We start from the raw sequence: 17,587 nt of genomic DNA on the forward strand, positions 1-17,587 counted from the left end.
GCAGCCACTCCAGATCCAGTTCCACAACCTCCACCTTACGTCCCCTCCTCCTTCCCTCCTCACAAGCTCAGGCCTCCACCACAAGCCACCACTGCAGCTCCCAGCCCCCCTCCCCAGCCTGTGCCAGAGATTAGTTCTGAGACCTCAGCCCCACCCTCTACCCTGAAAGTCCCAAGGCTTTACCCGGACCTCCCTAGATCCCCTCCCCATGCCCGATCCAAACAACTTTATAACAGGAAACTTCACTGCAGGACCCCGCTCCTTCCCCTGCTCCACTCCTCCCTTTATGGGAAGTAGCTGGAGCAGAAGGCATTGTTGGAGTTCATGTCCCGCTCTCAAATCTCGAGTTTTTCTTTGAACGCAGTCCTACTTTCGACCCTGCCACACTCATCCCTAATTCTTCTGAGCCAGCCATTCATACTTGTAAAAAGGCAGAAGGCCCTCAAACCCCTCAACAAGACCTTTTAAGTTCAGACTTTAAGATTTTCAATAACCAGGAAGAATAGGCAAACCTGGAAAAGGCCCAACGAGATCAGGCCAAATACCACCTTTCAGCCACTGCCCTACATGGCTCCAAGCCTCCATCAACCAACAAAGAAATGAAGCCACCTGGGCCCTGGGCCCGCTCACGCCTCAAGCCAAGGCCTCCTCCAAGACCATGTCCCACTGTGGCATAAGGGACATTGGAAGGTGGACATAACGACCTTCTTATCAGTGAAGCATGTGGACCCTATCAGTTATATCAGCCTGGTTGGGCAGGTTCTGTAAGGAGAATCCTTAGCACATGGTCTACCCCCATAGATTTAGGATGTGAGGCCTTGTCTCCACTGAAAGCCTCTTGTTACAGTTTTGTCAATGCAACCAAGATCTCAGCTACCTTCCCTAGCTGACCCCAAGCCCACAGCAGCCTATGAATTTCCCCAGGCTGAGCTTGGTTCCAGGGGAAGCTGAAGGTGATCTCTGCCTTCTCCTGATTCACGCTATTATTTCATCAGGGTCCTTCATGCTCCAAAGGCAACAGAGGGCTCTGCAGAGCCTGTTGTTTTAGCAAACTCTTGAAATGGCACATCCCTTTCTTACTTATTTGCTCATAGCTGCAAAACTAAAAATGAAGGTTTAGAATATGGTTCCCATGTTTAGACACATGGTCAGAATAAATCTATCCACTCAAATGCTCTTTTTCTTCCCCTGTCCTGACCTTCTTTCTCTTCACAGTCATGTTGCACAGTAAGAGTTTCTATGCTCACTTTCTTCACTCCCTCTCCTCATATTCACTCTTTGTTGTAATCTGACTCCACTCCCTGAAAGTCCTCTCAGTAAAGTCATCATTTATCTTCAAATTGTTAAATTCAATAACAGTTTACACTTTGACCTCAAATGCCAGCCTCCTTTGACCTCACTGTGGCATTTGATACTGCTGTCCTCTCCCTTCTTTAAAACTCGCCTTTAGTGTTAGTAACACCATGCATGCCTAGCTGTTCACCTCCTTCTCTGATCATTTTTCAGTTTCTTGAAAAGCAGGCTCTTCCAGTGATTGCCTCAGCGATGCTGCCACCACAGCTTTAGGGCCTGATTTTCTGTCCTGTGCTCCTCTGTCCACATATGTTCTCATTGGCCACCATGTTTAAGTCTCCGCTCTCTTTCAATGACCGCTTAAGACCCAGTGTCTCCATCTCCTTATACTCAGCTCAGACATCACTGCTGCGCTCTGGACCCACAGCATCTGCTCTGTGTTGGACAATTCTAACTAAACGTTTTCTACTCACTTCCTATACAATATGAATTAAAACTTCTTTACTTCCTCTGCATTCCCCTCACTAAAGGCCCAATCATTTCCCTAATGACCTAGTAAACCCAGTCATTCTATCTGTCCCTTCTATCTCCATCTCCTAAGAGTTGGGTTTTGCTTCCTAAATATATGTCAGGGCTCTTTTTCCTGCTTGCCAATCACACTGTATGATCTTAGGCCCTCACTACTACTTTTTGCCCGGAGTACTGCTCTCTCTAGGCTGTACCTACCCTTTTCTCTGCCCCAGTCTCCACAGTGATTTTTCTAGACCTATAAATCTGTTCATGTCAGGTAACTTTCCTGCTTCAAACCCTTTGGGCTCCCATCACTTTCAGAATAGAGGCCAAACTCCTCAGACTGGCACACAAGGCCCATCAAGATCCAATGGTGAGAAGTTCACACTCAGCATCACACTTACTAGCAGTGGAAATGTAGACAATAACTTAACCTTTCCATGCCTTGGTTTCCTCCATCTGAAAACATACATGATATCACTTATGAGATAAGACTGCTGGAAAGATTGAATGAGGAGACATGTAAAACAGGTATAGTAGTGCCTGCACATCCCGAGCAACTACTGACTTTTAGCAGCTGACTGATAGTGGCTGACTTTTTTTAGCTGACTGAGGGTGTTAGTCTAGTTGCTCAGTCATGTCTGACTCTTTGTGACCCCATGGACTATAGCCCACCAGGCTCCTCTGTCCATGAAATTCTCCAGGCAAGAATACTGGAATGGGTAGTCATTCCCTTCTCCAGGGGATCTTCCTGACCCAGGGATCAAACCTGGGTCTCCTGCATTGCAGGTGGATATCATCTGAGCCATCCAGGAAGCCTGTCTTTATGACCATCCTTCTAATTCTTCTCTTTCCTTCCCTTTGATTGTATTGTTCTATTTCACATTTCTGAAAACAGCCTGTGGTTTCATTCTTCTGAGCTTTTTTTTTACCTTGTTGCTTCCTTCATCTGTAATGCCTTTCTCTCATTATCCATCTAGCTAACACACACTTTAAAAATCTCTTCTCATGTCACTTCCAGGAAACCTTCCTTACCTTTCCACTTCAATCTGATTTAGCTTCTCCTAGGCTTTTGTAGCTCTTTTTAAAATTAAGAAAATAATTATTTATTTTGGTTGTGCTGGGTCTTCATTGACGCGTGCAGGTTTTCTCTAGTTGAGGCGAGTGGGGGCTACTCTTCATTGCAGTGTGCAGGTTTCTCATTGTGGTGACTTTTCTTGTTGCAGAGCACAGGCTCTAGGCACACAGGCTTCAGTAGGTGAAGCAGGTGGGCTTCGGTAGTTGTGGCACATGGACTTAGTTGCTCAGCAGCACGTAGAATCTTCATGGACCAGAGATCGAACCCATGTCGCCTGGGTTGGCAGGTGGATTCTTACCTACTGTACCACCAGGGAAGTCCTTTAGTTCTTTTTAGAAGCATTTATTCCAGCACTCAATACTCTGCATTAGACTTGGTTATATGTCTGCCTCCTGTACAAAACTGTGGTTGCTTAAAATAAGATACAACTCTAAGTCCTCGGTTCTAAGAGTAAGGCTTGACACCATTCAAGTAGGGGTTCAATAAATGACTGTTGGGTGAATTAAAATACTAATCATTTCCTTTTATCAGATGCTCAGAGATTCTGGACCACTTTTGCTTCAGAAAAGCACCTTACTCCAAAATTATTTTTATCTTATTCCTTCCTCTACTAAAAAAATCACAACTTTTAAGCAGCACTATTAGCTTACTGTCAGTGGAGAAACTGAGCTAATCAACTGATAATTAATTACAGTTCAATACACTTCTAAAGGGTATCTGTATTTTCAAGTAGTTAAGACAACAGGAAGGTTTTTAGCGATGGTATTTAAAGAAGTATAGAAGAAGTCAGGGAGTATATGATAAGGTGGGGAAGATAAATTTTACAGGGGAATTGCTTAGCATTCTTTAAATAACATCAAATGAGTGTTCAGCCTCCATAGGTAAGTAAGGCTTAGGGCTACTGTATGGGGGTTTGGCTAAGAAAGCATCAAGAAAGTTTTCATAATGAAGCTAATTGCTGAGACACTTGAGTGACATCAGTAATGAAATAGCAGTATGACCATGTGTGTGTGCATGCTCAGCTGCTTCAGTCATTTCCAACTCTAAGACCCTATGGACTGTATGCAGCCCAGGCTTTTCTTTCCATGGCATTCTCCAGGTAAGAACACTGGAATGGGTCGCCATGCCCTCCTCCGGGGGATCTTCCCAACCCAAGGATAGAACCTGGGGCTCCTGCATTGCAGGTGGATTGCTTACCCACTGAGCCACCTGCAAAGCCCAAGTATGACCATATAAAGGAATAAAATCTTGAAAGATGCTAGAACAAGCTAAGTAAAGAAGAGAAAAAAGGTGTAAAATGCCATACATACATTATTTAATTCTATTTATATGAAATGTTCTGAATAGGCAAATCCATAGAGACAGAAAACAGATTAGTGGTTGCCAGGGGTTGTAGGAATGGGGAGTGACTTCTAATGAAGTCACAGTTTTTTGGGGGGACTGATAAAAATGTTCTGAAATAGTGGTGATGGGGGTACATGGTTGTGACTACACTAAAAACTGTCAATTTTATGGCATGTGAATTCTATTTCAGTAAAAATATATAAGAAAACAAATAATATACTAGAAAAATTATCAATAGAAAAAACAGCATTAGTTATTTATCATTAGTATTAGAAGGTCCAGAAATAAAATTGCAGTTTCTAAATATAAAGGATCATGTAGCTAGCCATTTTAATAGCTTATATAAAGAATTTTTACAGTTATTTTCACCAGTCCTATAAATCTTCTGCTATATTTTAACCATTCATTTATAGACTCTAAAAACTACAATTGTCAGTTATTTGGTGTTTATTTCTGCTTTAATCTTTCAATTAAAAAATACTTCTCTTAGTTTATACTGCTCTCAACTTAGCTCTTTAATAAAAATAAAAACCTATTTTAAGTTAAATTTAAATGTTCCTTTCGAACATTAGTTCCATTTTTAAGATGGGCATTTTAAACTATTTATTCTGATGCCAAACATATGCTGCAATTAATAACATTTTATGCTTCTTTTTTATTTTTCATAGTGATGTAATTTTTTACTATAGCTTTGTTTTCTTCATCACACATATTGCACTTGTTACATTTATTCACCTGTTATCTGCTCCCTATATATATCAGCTAAGTCCATGAGAGCAGAGAACTCCTAGGGTTTATGCACTAGGCTAGACCCTTAGTGCCTGGAACAAGTAGGCTTTCAGTATTTACTGACTGAATAAATGAAGTAGGTCATTGCCAGGTACAGAGATGTTGCAATGAACATTTGCAAAAACTTTTTGATTTACTCTAATTTGGCTTTGCACCCTGAGAAATACAGGCTGATGTGGTGACTTACCTTCTCACTTAAGTGAATCCTGAGGCTAAAACTCAAGAACCCTGCTTTCCTTTATTTCCACAGCTGACATTCTGTGATTATAACTTCAGTAATGACAGAATGAATTTTGTGTAGGATCTTAAGATATTGTCTTATTTACTGTTGCCCACGAATATTAACAAAATATAGATAGGCATGCCATTACCTCAGGTTCAAGAATCATCTCTACAGTAATAGGGAAACAGAACATCTGAAAGAACCATATGCACAACCATTGTTGCTGCCTCCCAGAAAGATGTGACCAAGGCTCTGTAACACCCTAACAGCACAGTTTGTAAATTGCCTAGTTAAGTCTGGACTCAAACTGTGTTACCCACTTTTAAACTGTTGTTAAATTCCTTAATACTTTAGAGTTGCTAGGGTGAACCCATTTACTGTGACAAAAGGATTACCTTTAAGTTGGTCTTTTACTTTAAGTAAGTGATATTTCTTCTTTAATGATTCTAACAAAAGAGGGCTATAGTTTACTACCTATGAATGAGAAAACAGATGATCAGAGGCATATTGGATTCTCAGAGGAGATGGTGAGCACATGTACACTGTAGCCCACAACAGATATTGGGAGGCTGTATAAATAAATCATTTGGATGATAGGCCCTTAGATACCAATCTCAGATTATGAATGCATATTCATAAGTAGATCCAAGCACTTAATAAAATTAAATTTGATAATTTGAAAATGTTCTCTCCTAATTTACATATGTAAATGTTTACCTTTTAAAAATAATAATAATAATTTTGAAATCAGCACTCGTCAAAGGGTTGGCAATGAGGCATTAGCTATGAAAGACTGATTTTTTTTTAAAATACCAAAAGGATATTTTTTCAAATTGCATTCATTTATTTGTTTACATATTTTTAAAAGATCCTTCTTCAACTTTTTAAACTATTCTTTTTGGTAACAAAAAGTGCTAATGTTCTAATGTTTTTGGTTTCTTTGTATAATATCCCATTACTGTATTCTTTAGGAAGTTCAGGTCTATGCCAGCATTCTCTCGTCTCCATCTTTCACATTTCATTCTTCAGAAATCTCTTGAGATTTTTGGCATCTATGCTCCACTTAGTTTTGCTTTAGAATTTTTAACTGGTTGTCCAGTCCCAAAAGACCCATCAAATTTCACATATCTTTACTGACAAATAGACATTGGATTTCTCATTGATTTCACTGAGAAATCAATCCCTAAAGGCAGCACATTACTTTCACTGAAAAAGGCACAGTTAAGTGGTATGCAAAAGGCATTTCTGAATTATAAGATGAGCCCTAAAATTGACATTGGGTCAGTATTGTTTGTAGAAAAGATTTTACTTTGTTTTCAAAGTGAAATTTTTCTATTCCCTACAGTGACATCAGAGATAGGTTTGCTGTTATTGACATAGAGTTTCCTGCCTTGAGTCAAAACAGTTAATTCCTTCCTGCAGGAAGGCTTCTAGGAAATTAACTTATTCTGTACTCTGTGGACAGAAAATAGGATATATTTGGAGACACTGTAATTACTCCCTTGGAGGCCCTTTGGTTATATCTCCCTAAAAACTATCAGGGAACATATAGGCAACTGCAAAATAATCTTGCCTTTTTGGAAACATCTCCTTTCTCTTATCTCCATACCTCTCTGTGCCTTACTTCTGAATCAAACTTTCTTCCCTCTCCAACTTTTCCACTGTGACTTCCAGAAACATTGTAGGATATTCATTTCATTTCTTTGCTTTAATTAAAAGTTCCTTTCCTCTGTGGAGGCATTGCTTCTCTTGAAATGTATTCAAGCGGAAGCTGGCTATTTTCCCAAAGACTAAGTCGTCACAGGATTTAAAAGTGGGTTTGCTTTTAGCTCCATGTTTCCTATCCTGAATCATTGTTGCTTACCCTAATATAAAAACTTCCCATCCAGGCGTATCATCTGTTTTAAAAAAAAACACACTTGTTTAGTTATTTGTTGCAGCACATGGGATCTTTGGTCTTCAGCTGCAATATGTGGGATCTAGTTCCCTGAGCAGGGATCGAACTCAGGCCCCCTACATTGGGAGTGTGGAGCCTTTGTGAGTGGACCAGGGAAGTCCCTCACCTTCTAACAACAACTGCCACATTAATTTCCAGAATCTCCTCTCTGTCCAAGTCCCAGCCTAGTTAACTCTTTGAGCTCCAGATCTGATGTAGATAATTGCCTATCTCCAGCTCCACTTGGATATCCACAGTCACTTCCAACTTAGCAAACTGTGAAAATTATCAAACCTCTAAATATGAACCACCATAGAACCTGCCCAGATTCTATTTCTTGGATATGTTATGGTTATGAAAGACACTATTAGTTCAATCAAGAATCCCGTGAGTGACCTTGAATCCTCCCCCTCCTTTATTTCTTCACCACCTCATCCATCCTTATTCAATGAGCCATCAAGTCTTGTTAATTCTACCACAACGTATGTACATTTGCATTTAAATCGCCATAAACAAGATCACACAGTCTTTCTACTCTTCCTAATATCGCATTAGACCTGTTCATAGTCTCCTAACTGATCTGTCTACTTCTAGGCTTGCATTTTCCAATTTATCTCCTTACTGCTGTCAAACTGATTTTCTAAAATGCGTATCTGAGAATGCTTATTCTCAAATAATCGGGTGGCGAGGAAGTCAATGGTTCTCAATTGAAATCAGGAATAAAATTCACATACTTCAACAAGATATAGAGGCTCTTCATAGCCTCAGTTCTTCATCCTTCTTCAGCTTCGTCTCTTAAGCGTCTCTCAGACACCTTCTTCTCAGTATGTTCTAGCTACATGAAGGCCATCACACATGCCATATCCTCCCAAAACAATTGTTTTCTATGCATGTTCTACAGTGGCCAACTCTTTGGAACCCCATGGACTGCAGTGACTTATCACATAGATGATATCTACTCTTTCTTTAAGACTCAGTTCAATTATTTTTTCCTTTAAGAAGACTTCCTACCTTTCTTCACCTTGGTCTGACTAGGTCTGTTTATTTATGTTCCCTTCATACTACTTCTTATCATTGTTTCATAATTATTAATATTCTGTCTTCTCCATTAGACGTGAGCTCCTTGATGGAAGGAGCCAAGTTATTTACCTTTGAATCTTTAACTCCTAGCATACTGTCCTGTATACTCTGCGTGCTCAATAAATATAAAAGAATCAATTTTGAACAATACTATTGACCACTGCTTATAACCCAGTATTTCTACATAAGAAGTTTAGACAGATCCATGATAATAAATCAAGAAAAGCCAGAAGCTATTTGAAATGTTACAATCTTCATCAATTTTACCTCATAGAGGGAAATTCCTCATATTATAAATCTTGGCTTTACTCCCAGAAAAAGAATACAATAGATGACACAAAAAAAGCTATTCTTACATTTTGAGTTCCTCATTCCTTAATTTACATTAGATTAAGGACTTGGATGTTGTCTTTATTTTATTAAATTCAGTAACATAAATATGTATGTACACACATACATTTCAGTAGCATAGATATCTTTTTGAAATTAATCAAGTGCATTTATAAAGTTGGAAGTAAATGATTCTGTGCTCTTTTTCAATTTTCTAGTCTTACATTAAGTCTAGAATAATACTTTCTCCAAAAAAAAAAAAAAAAAGGAAACTTATGAGAATCCTCTGTTTTGTGATAGCCTTTCTAGTGAATTCTGTCACTTTTACTACAATGCTTAATTAAACCTGTCATATTAATTAAGATATAGCTATGACTAATGTTGTAAATGTCTAATCTAACATAAGTTCATAAGATCAAAGTTTATTTCTTTAACACTTAACCGTCCAAGCTGGTATTGTTTCATGAACAACAGAAGTAGTTCTGTTTCACGAAGTCATCAGAGGATCAGGCTTCTTATTGTTTCTCTCTGACTAGCATGTCACCTTGCCTTCATCTGAATGTCTAAAGAGAGCTTGCTAACAGACCCACTAACCAATGGAAAGGGGAGAGGGGACATGCCATTAAAGGTACGTCTTAGAAGTTAAAAACCTCACTTCTGCTCACATTTAATTGACTAATGGTCTCTTGGCATAGTAATTGCAGAGAAGCTAAGAAGTACAACCTTTAGTGCAGGAACCCAGGAAACTACCTAAAAATTGAGCATCTATTAATAAAAAGAGAGACTGACATAATACTAGGACATAAACTCTTTGAGAACTGAGATTGTGCATTTTTGCATTAGTAAATGCTTTGTGTTTCTTCTGTTATTTTAATGACCTTTTATATAGTTAAGAAAAGAACTTGGGTGCATTCTATCTCATCTTCCATTTTCGTCAAGGCATGTATCAGATAAGGGATAATGGGACTCTATCAGGAGAAAGGAACTCAGATCATGAAGTTCAACACTTCACAGCCTGTCTTGGCCCTGCACTCAAATGTTCTAGAACTAAAGATGAGGTCTTCTGACTATTTTTAACTCCTAGAACTGGAGAGCAGGAACTTCAAGGAAACAAAAAAAAAAAAAAAAAAAAGAAAGAAAAGAAGAGGCTTTCTTTTAACTTCCTACAAGGTTTATAATAGGAATGTAATGGATATTTTCAGAAAACAGAATAGAAGAATCTTACTGAAAAAATCATGACAGGTAATTTCATAAAAATTTTGCTCCTAAACCCATGCTCTTACTATATATACTTACATGTCAAGCTATTCTGAGGACCTGCTATTCATTTTTCAAATAATTCAAATAGCAATGTGTTTCCATAGGTAATTTACATAAAATTATTTTTAGAAATCATGATCAATTGAAATCTGTCACCTGATTATCTATGGTTTAATTCCTCTGGAAGCAATTAAGTCTCTCTGGACTCTAGCTATGATGATCTCTAATTCTGTAGAGCTCTTACTTGTTCTTGTTCATTTAGAATGACCTTCTGTGTCTTTTCATCTGTGGGCATTTTCTAAGGTTAAATGGTTTGGATTCAAAAACTCACAGATACATAGTGCTTGAATATCTATCAAACATGTAAGAGGAAGGGAGGATATAAGTTGATGTAAGAAACATTAACAAGAAGTGTTCTCAAACAGTTTACCAAGGTTGCTTTCTTTGACTTTTACTTTCATATCTCATGATTCAAAGCCTTGTGGAGCTGTCCCTGGAATACTTTTTTCTCTTAATCATAGAGAGCTAGACCCAACACATCAGACAATATTAGATGTTTTAAAAAATAAAACATATGAGGTACCATTTCACACCAGTCAGAATGGCTGCGATCCAAAAGTCTACAAGTAATAAATGCTGGAGAGGGTGTGGAGAAAAGGCAACCCTCTTACACTGTTGGTGGGAATGCAAACTAGTACAGCCACTATGGAGAACAGCGTGGAGATTCCTTAAAAAACTGGAAATAGAACTGCCTTATGATCCAGCAATCCCACTGCTGGGCATACACACTGAGGAAACCAGAAGGGAAAGAGACACGTGTACCCCAATGTTCATCGCAGCACTGTTTATAATAGCCAGGACATGGAAGCAACCTAGATGTCCATCAGCAGATGAATGGATAAGAAAGTGGTGGTACATATACACAATGGAGTATTACTCAGCCATTAAAAAGAATACATTTGAATCAGTTCTAATGAGGTGGATGAAACTGGAGCCTATTATACAGAGTGAAGTAAGCCAGAAAGAAAAACACCAATACAGTATACTAACGCACATATATGGAATTTAGAAAAATGGTAACGATAACCCTGTGTACGAGACAGCAAAAGAGACACTGATGTATAGAACAGTCTTATGGACTCTGTGGGAGAGGGAAAGGGTGGGAAGATTTGGGAGAATGGCATCGAAACATGTAAATATCATGTATGAAACGAGTTGCCAGTCCAGGTTCGATGCATGATACTGGATGCTTGAGGCTGGTGCACTGGGATGACCCAGAGGGATGGTATGGGGAGGGAGGAGGGAGGAGGGTTCAGGGTTGGGAACACATGTATACCTGTGGCGGATTCATTTTGATATTTGGCAAAACTAATACAATTATGTAAAGTTTAAAAATAAAATAAAATAAAAAAAAATAAAATAAAAAATAAAACAATAAGTAGTCTCAGAAAAGCAGCAACATCACATATTTGAAGAGATGTGTGTGTATATATATATATATATATATATATATATATATTCTTTTTTTCTATTCTAAGACCATAAGACTATTAACTGATTTTTAAAAATCACATAATCTTTTAATGTTATACTGGTCTGAGATCAGTATGTGTTTTTTATATAAAATTTGAGACAAAGTCAAAGAGATCACAGTCATATTTTTTATTAGAAGGAAAAAGTTCTAGATACTATATGAGGAAAAGAGTTCCTCTTCTTTGCCAGTTGTTATTTCTTAAGCATACTAATTTTCAAGCCACAACATGAACAAAAGGACTCATGTAATCATGTAACTAGGTATTGAACATTCAGTTGTTCATTTGCTCATCTCACGTTTCACTAGGGCCTACCAGAGCCACCAGTGAAAGGGGAAGTGGCTCACAGGCAAGTGAGGACACGAACAACCACCACGCAGATTCTGAGTGCTGCAGTGGAAGAGGGCACTGAAGAAACTAACGAACTCTTGCTATTAATACGCTCTAGTCATTGTGGGAGATGCACCTCATAAAATTAACTCACTTAAAGGCAGTGGCACCCCACTCCAGTACTCTTGCCTGGAAAATCCCATGGATGGAGGAGCCTAGCAGGCTGCAGTCCATGGGGTCGCTAAGAGTTGGACACGACTGAGCGACTTCAGTTTGACTTTTCACTTTCATGCATTGGAGAAGGAAATGGCAACCCACTCCAGTATTCTTGCCTGGAGAATCCCAGGGATGGGGGAGCCTGGTAGGCTGATGTCTATGTGGTCGCACAGAGTCGGACACGACTGAAGCGACTTGGCAGCAGTAGCAGTATCCCTTATAGAAACTCCCTGAAAAAACATTATTAATCTCCAAAGAAACTAACATTCAGAGGGCTGAAGTGATTTTCCTAAAGTCAGAAATCCAATATGCAACGGAGCCATGAATCAAAATCAGTCTGTCTCACATTACAATTGTACTCTGTCCACTAAACTTCTGTAGTCTCCCTGAGCTTTGCAAGGTGCCATGGGTGCCAAGACTTTAACCCTATCTGGGAAGACAGCAACTTTTTTTTTAATATAAATTTATTTATTTTTAATTGGAAGCTAATTATTTTACAATATCGTGTTGGTTTTGCCATACATCAACATGAATCTGTTACGAGTGTACACGTGTTCACCATCCTGAATCCCCCTCCCACCTCCCTCCTGGTACCATCCTTCTGGGTCATCCCAGTGCACCAGCCCCAAGCATCCTGCACTAAGAAAGGACAGCTGGAGTCAAGTCTTGTGGAACAAGCATTGGTCCTATAGGCAGATACAGTTGGGAAAGGCTTTCCAGACAATGGAAAGACCATGTGAAAGACACAGAGGCTTGTCAGAAGCGTCAAGATTAGGAACTCCAAGTTTAGCAAAAGAAAGCCATTGTAGACACTAGAGACAGGCTGCCTGGATTCAAATCCCAGCTGCTGTACTTCTTAGATGTATAAATCAGTAAGAGAAGACTTTAACTTCTCTTTCCTTACCTATAAAGTATGGATAATAATAGGACCTACTTAATAAAGTTCTTGAGGATTAACTGACATAATATAAGTAAATTATTTTACATAGTGGCTGGGACCCAGGGAGGGCTCCATGAAAATTATGCATTATTATTTTGAAATATTAATAGCTGGGATATAACGTTCAAGGGAAACAGTAACAGGACACAAGTCTGGGTTGAAAGGTCAGGGCTTGATCATAAAATGCCTCTTATTTCACATAATTAGGAACATCACTGAGGGATTTCAAGTGTGTGTTTATGTGTATATGTGTTTTTTATAAAATTAATTTCAGTTCATTTAAAAATATCTTTGTGATGTCAGTGCAAAGAACAGATCAGAAGTGAGATTTGAGTCAAGGAGACTGACTCTGATTACTGCAATAATCAAGGGAAGGTACCATAAGGATTTGAACTTGAACTTAAGTAAGTAGTGATAAGAGGAAGGATAGGCCTAAAAAATACTCAGGAATTAGTATTTGTAGGACCTGCTAAACAGTTAGATGGCAGAGGTAAACTGGAGGAGTTGGAGGTGCCAACTGCAGAAATAAGGAATACAGGAGGAGAAGTATTCTTTGAAAAATATGCTTATATAGTAAAGTCAAGTCTTGCGAAAACAGTTAAAGAAATTAACTCATTCAGGCACAAAATACAGGAACTATTCTGCTTGAAAGAGTGACCCCGAAACTCTTGCTTGAAGTTTAAAGTTAAAAATAAGGAAATTTATTGTTACTAACAAAGTTATTCATAAGAAAAAAAAAAAAAACCACAACATTTTGTAGGATAAAACTAATAACTAGTTTAACTTCATTCATGTTCAACTTTTATATACTATCTCCCAACACACACAAACACAATACTTTCAGATTAGGTATAATTTCACAAAAAGAGAGAACACACAAAAAGTTTAGATTACATTTATGATTTTATTAGTAACGAAGGCAAAACTGGTTGGCCACATCAAGCAGAAGCAGATGCTGCTTTCCCAGCATAGACTTCTTTGGTTCCCAAAGTCCCCAAGTGGGCACGTAAATGCAGGTGACGGAGTCAGAACAAAACAGTGCCAGTGTATTTACTCTGGGCTTACCTGTCCAAGAAGAACTTGTACCAACATTTTACATGCTTCTATTTACAGGAACATATAAAAGCATAGCTGTCCAGATTTGTTACCCTGACTCAGGATTAACAAAGCAATTCTCTTGGAGAAAGCCCATTTTGCCATAATTCTAAGTTATTTTCAGTGTTGAATAAGCACTAACTACCTGCAATCAAGTGGGCTGTAATACAGTTAGGAATTTGATTGCATGTATTTATTTCTAAAACAAATCCTTTAATTTTGACACATTAAGTCAAAATGCTAGTTGACATGAACAAAGTCAAGTTTTTGGTGGGTATTAATATGTTTTGATATCTGGAACATTTACTGATTTCTCAATGTCCTATGTACTAACTTTTTTTTGAACTACTAATTATCCTCTGGAAAAAAAATTTCCAAAGATAAAATAGTCAGAATAAACAGAATATATTGATTTGAAAACTATTCATCAAGATGTTAACATAGATGAAATTTAATACTTCCTTCTAGATATGAACATTTATCTAGTTCATAATTTCAATGAAAGGGTACATCTACAGAAACTGTTTCATTCTTCAACCACTGAGACTACACAATTTCAGCACCAGGGATAGAAATCTTCCCTGATAATAGTGAATGCCATAATACAGACGAATAAACGCTAGGTTTACATGACTAAGTATAAGCGCAGGCACAAGGGAAGCATTCTATAAATGTTTTGTTGTTGTTGTTCTTGTTATTATTCTTGCTATATGCAAAACTGATGCAGTAAAAATAGTTATATTTCTCCTCAGTCACAGAAACCCATAATATGTGGAAAATTGATGACCCTAATTAAATATTTCTTGTTTTATATTCATTAATTTAAAATCTAGCACAACAGCGAACCACCATTTCTCAATATGAGCAAAATACAAGAAAGAAAAACAATAAAATCATGAATTAAAGTTCTTTAATCAAATTAAACTTCACTGTAAAAGTTAAAAAGAAAAAAAATACAAAATTTTAAAGAAAAATTATCTTTGCAAACATAGTCATAGGATTCTTGTGCATTATCATTTTTCATAGAAATTTTAACCAGTATATTTTTACTACATGCTTTGAAGAATAAAACAATTAGTGAACTGTTGATGAGCAACTGTAATATATTATTTCATATTATGTGCATTTCCAAATAAGCTGAAAAAAAGCACATTAAAATCTCTAGGAAGTCAAAATATATTTAGTAATTTACAGAAATAACCAAAAAGTGTTACTCCAAAAGTTTACAAAAAGTAGACTCCAAAAATGTCTACTCCAAGAATGACTGTAAATTCATGCATTAAAATTTTCTAATATTTCAATTTTTAAAATACAATTCTGAAAATGTTAGCTAATTTGGAAAAAAGCCATTCATATGTGAATAGACATATTTGAACTAATATATAATCTTCATTAGAAACTAGGTAATCTGGGTTCTGCATAATTTTGGATATGGACATATATTTGTTTATATACAAACAACAACTATAAACGTATTTTGATGTCACCAATACCCAATATATTTTCAGTGGATGGACCAATCTCTGTGTTACATATATGGTTATTAGACCAACTTACATTTTAACAGGCATCTAAGTGTGATGCTGGACCCAGATTACCTAGGTTTTTTGTTCACTAGTGTTTCCTGACTCAACTGTTTGCCCACCTCTGGATTGCTTTCTGCCTCTATTCTTGAGGATTCATGGTTGCCTCAACTTTCCTTTTCAAGTTTGCCCCCACTGTGGCTTTTGATTCCTGACCATTTAATTCTGACTATTTACTAGCTCTCGGCATTGAACTTCCTTCTCCTCAAACAAAACCAGTTTCCTGCTGAATATACACTCATGACTCACTACTGCCTGCATTCCCAGAACTGAGAAAGTAGTCCTCATTTCGGACGTCTGTCAGAATTCATGCTACTGTTTTCACCGTAATACTCTGTACTTTTCAAAGCAGGATCACGATTTATATCATTTGTGAGACCACAATAATCTCATTATATAAGAAGCATTGTTCATTCCCATTTCATTGGTAAGGAAACTGAGACTCAAAGAGGTTGAAGAGTTTACTAAACAGTGACAATTCAATAACTTGAACACTAGTTTTAAGGAACTTAACCTCCTCAAAATTCATGTTTTAAATAATTTAAGAATACTTTAGAGGAATGATTTTACTCAGATTTTAAAAGTCTACTCTTATTTCTTCAATAGTTGAGCCAATTAAATCTTGAATATATTCACATTGTTGAATATATTGAATTATTAAAATCTCTATTTTTAATTTCTTTCCTTCTCCTTTTATTTATCCAAACATTTATTAAGTACTTACCATGTATCAGTCAATGATCACAATATATTGCTGAAGGTTTTATTTGTAAGAATGATATAGTCCTTGTCTTCAAGTAGCTGCTGATCTAGTGAGGGAAAAAAAAAAACGTATAATGAATTGCTGCACCACCATATTTTTTTGCATAAAGTAATTATAATGTAAAAGCACACTTTCTGAAATCATATTATTTATATAAATTTTACTAATTTATTGCCAGTGTCCATTGTAGAATATGAACAACATGAAGACAGGGACTTTGTCTTACTCATTGCTCTATTTTCTGTGGCTTTGAACTATCTACACCTTGTACAACATACTCAACAGTTACATGCAGTAAGGAAGATTATGTTTAGTTTCTTCTAGGCTTTAAAAAAATTACACTGAGTGTTTAGTGAATGAAGACAATCTATTAGATACATAAATTCAATGCATTTCTCCCAAACTTCTGGCTAATTTAAACTTTTTGAGAAAAGTTTTCTACCTTATCACACAGACATCTATGTCTGTTATCCATCAGATATACCATCTATTAAGTATAGCATTTCTTTTAGTTATTTAACAATAAATATGCACTGTTAGAAGTAGATAATGTCTCTCTTAAGTTGTCCTGTTTCATAGTTCCATTATTTGAGACTTTTTAGTATGCTTTCTGAAGTATCTAATGAATATTAGACAGTTGCTACTTGTTTATATAATAATATTGGAGGAATAAGTTCTTATTAATTTATTAGTCTACATGAAATTTCATTTTCAGTTAATGCTTATTGAATAGTACATGGTCACAAAGCTCAAAGGATTGATGTTTCAATTATACTATTTCATGTTTATAGTTGCTAAGTTCTAAGTTTCACTGCACCTCTTCTCTTGGTCTAAACTGTGTGGTATATGACTATATTTCCTTTGGCATTTTCCTTATTTAAAAATCAAATAGATTATATTTTACAGTTCTAGAGTGCTGAGACCATATCTCTCTGGTTTGCTTTCAAAACAATTAACAGTATTGTTTACATGTGAAAAGTTAATATATGTTTTACAGTGATTCAATATAAGACATTTTCAGTTTAGACATTAGTAAAGGTATCAAGGCAATGAAAAAGACATTATGATTTCTATAAACATTCCAGGTTAGAACAATCCAAAGAACTAGCAAATAGGAAAAGAAAGTAGAGATACAAAAATATCCAATATCAACTCACATTTTAATAACTGGAAGCTATGTGGGTAACCTTAGGAATTGCTGAGAAGTTTGTGGCATATGAATGATGTCATTAGTGTTGTGGGTTCCTGCCAATCAATGTCAAAATTAAACACACATAACTAAGAA

The 17,587-nt window shown here is 36.8% G+C and overlaps 1 long non-coding RNA gene across 7 annotated transcripts in view; it reads right to left on the minus strand.

Moving 5' to 3' along the window:
- LOC102414025 overlaps positions 1–17,587 on the minus strand; it is a 622,950-nt gene that overhangs the window by 595,489 nt on the left and 9,874 nt on the right. For 5 of the 7 annotated variants that reach the window (XR_006544160.2, XR_006639899.1, XR_006639901.1 and 2 more), the window contains one exon: positions 16,264–16,348. This is a non-coding gene — a long non-coding RNA (uncharacterized LOC102414025). Of the gene's footprint in view, positions 1–16,263; positions 16,349–17,459; positions 17,548–17,587 lie in introns of all 7 variants that reach the window. The other 2 variants (XR_006544161.2, XR_006639900.1) reach the window with 1 other exon arrangement.

The sequence above is a fragment of the Bubalus bubalis genome, chromosome 13 (genome assembly GCF_019923935.1).
Source record: "Bubalus bubalis isolate 160015118507 breed Murrah chromosome 13, NDDB_SH_1, whole genome shotgun sequence".
NCBI classification, from domain to species: domain Eukaryota; kingdom Metazoa; phylum Chordata; class Mammalia; order Artiodactyla; family Bovidae; genus Bubalus; species Bubalus bubalis.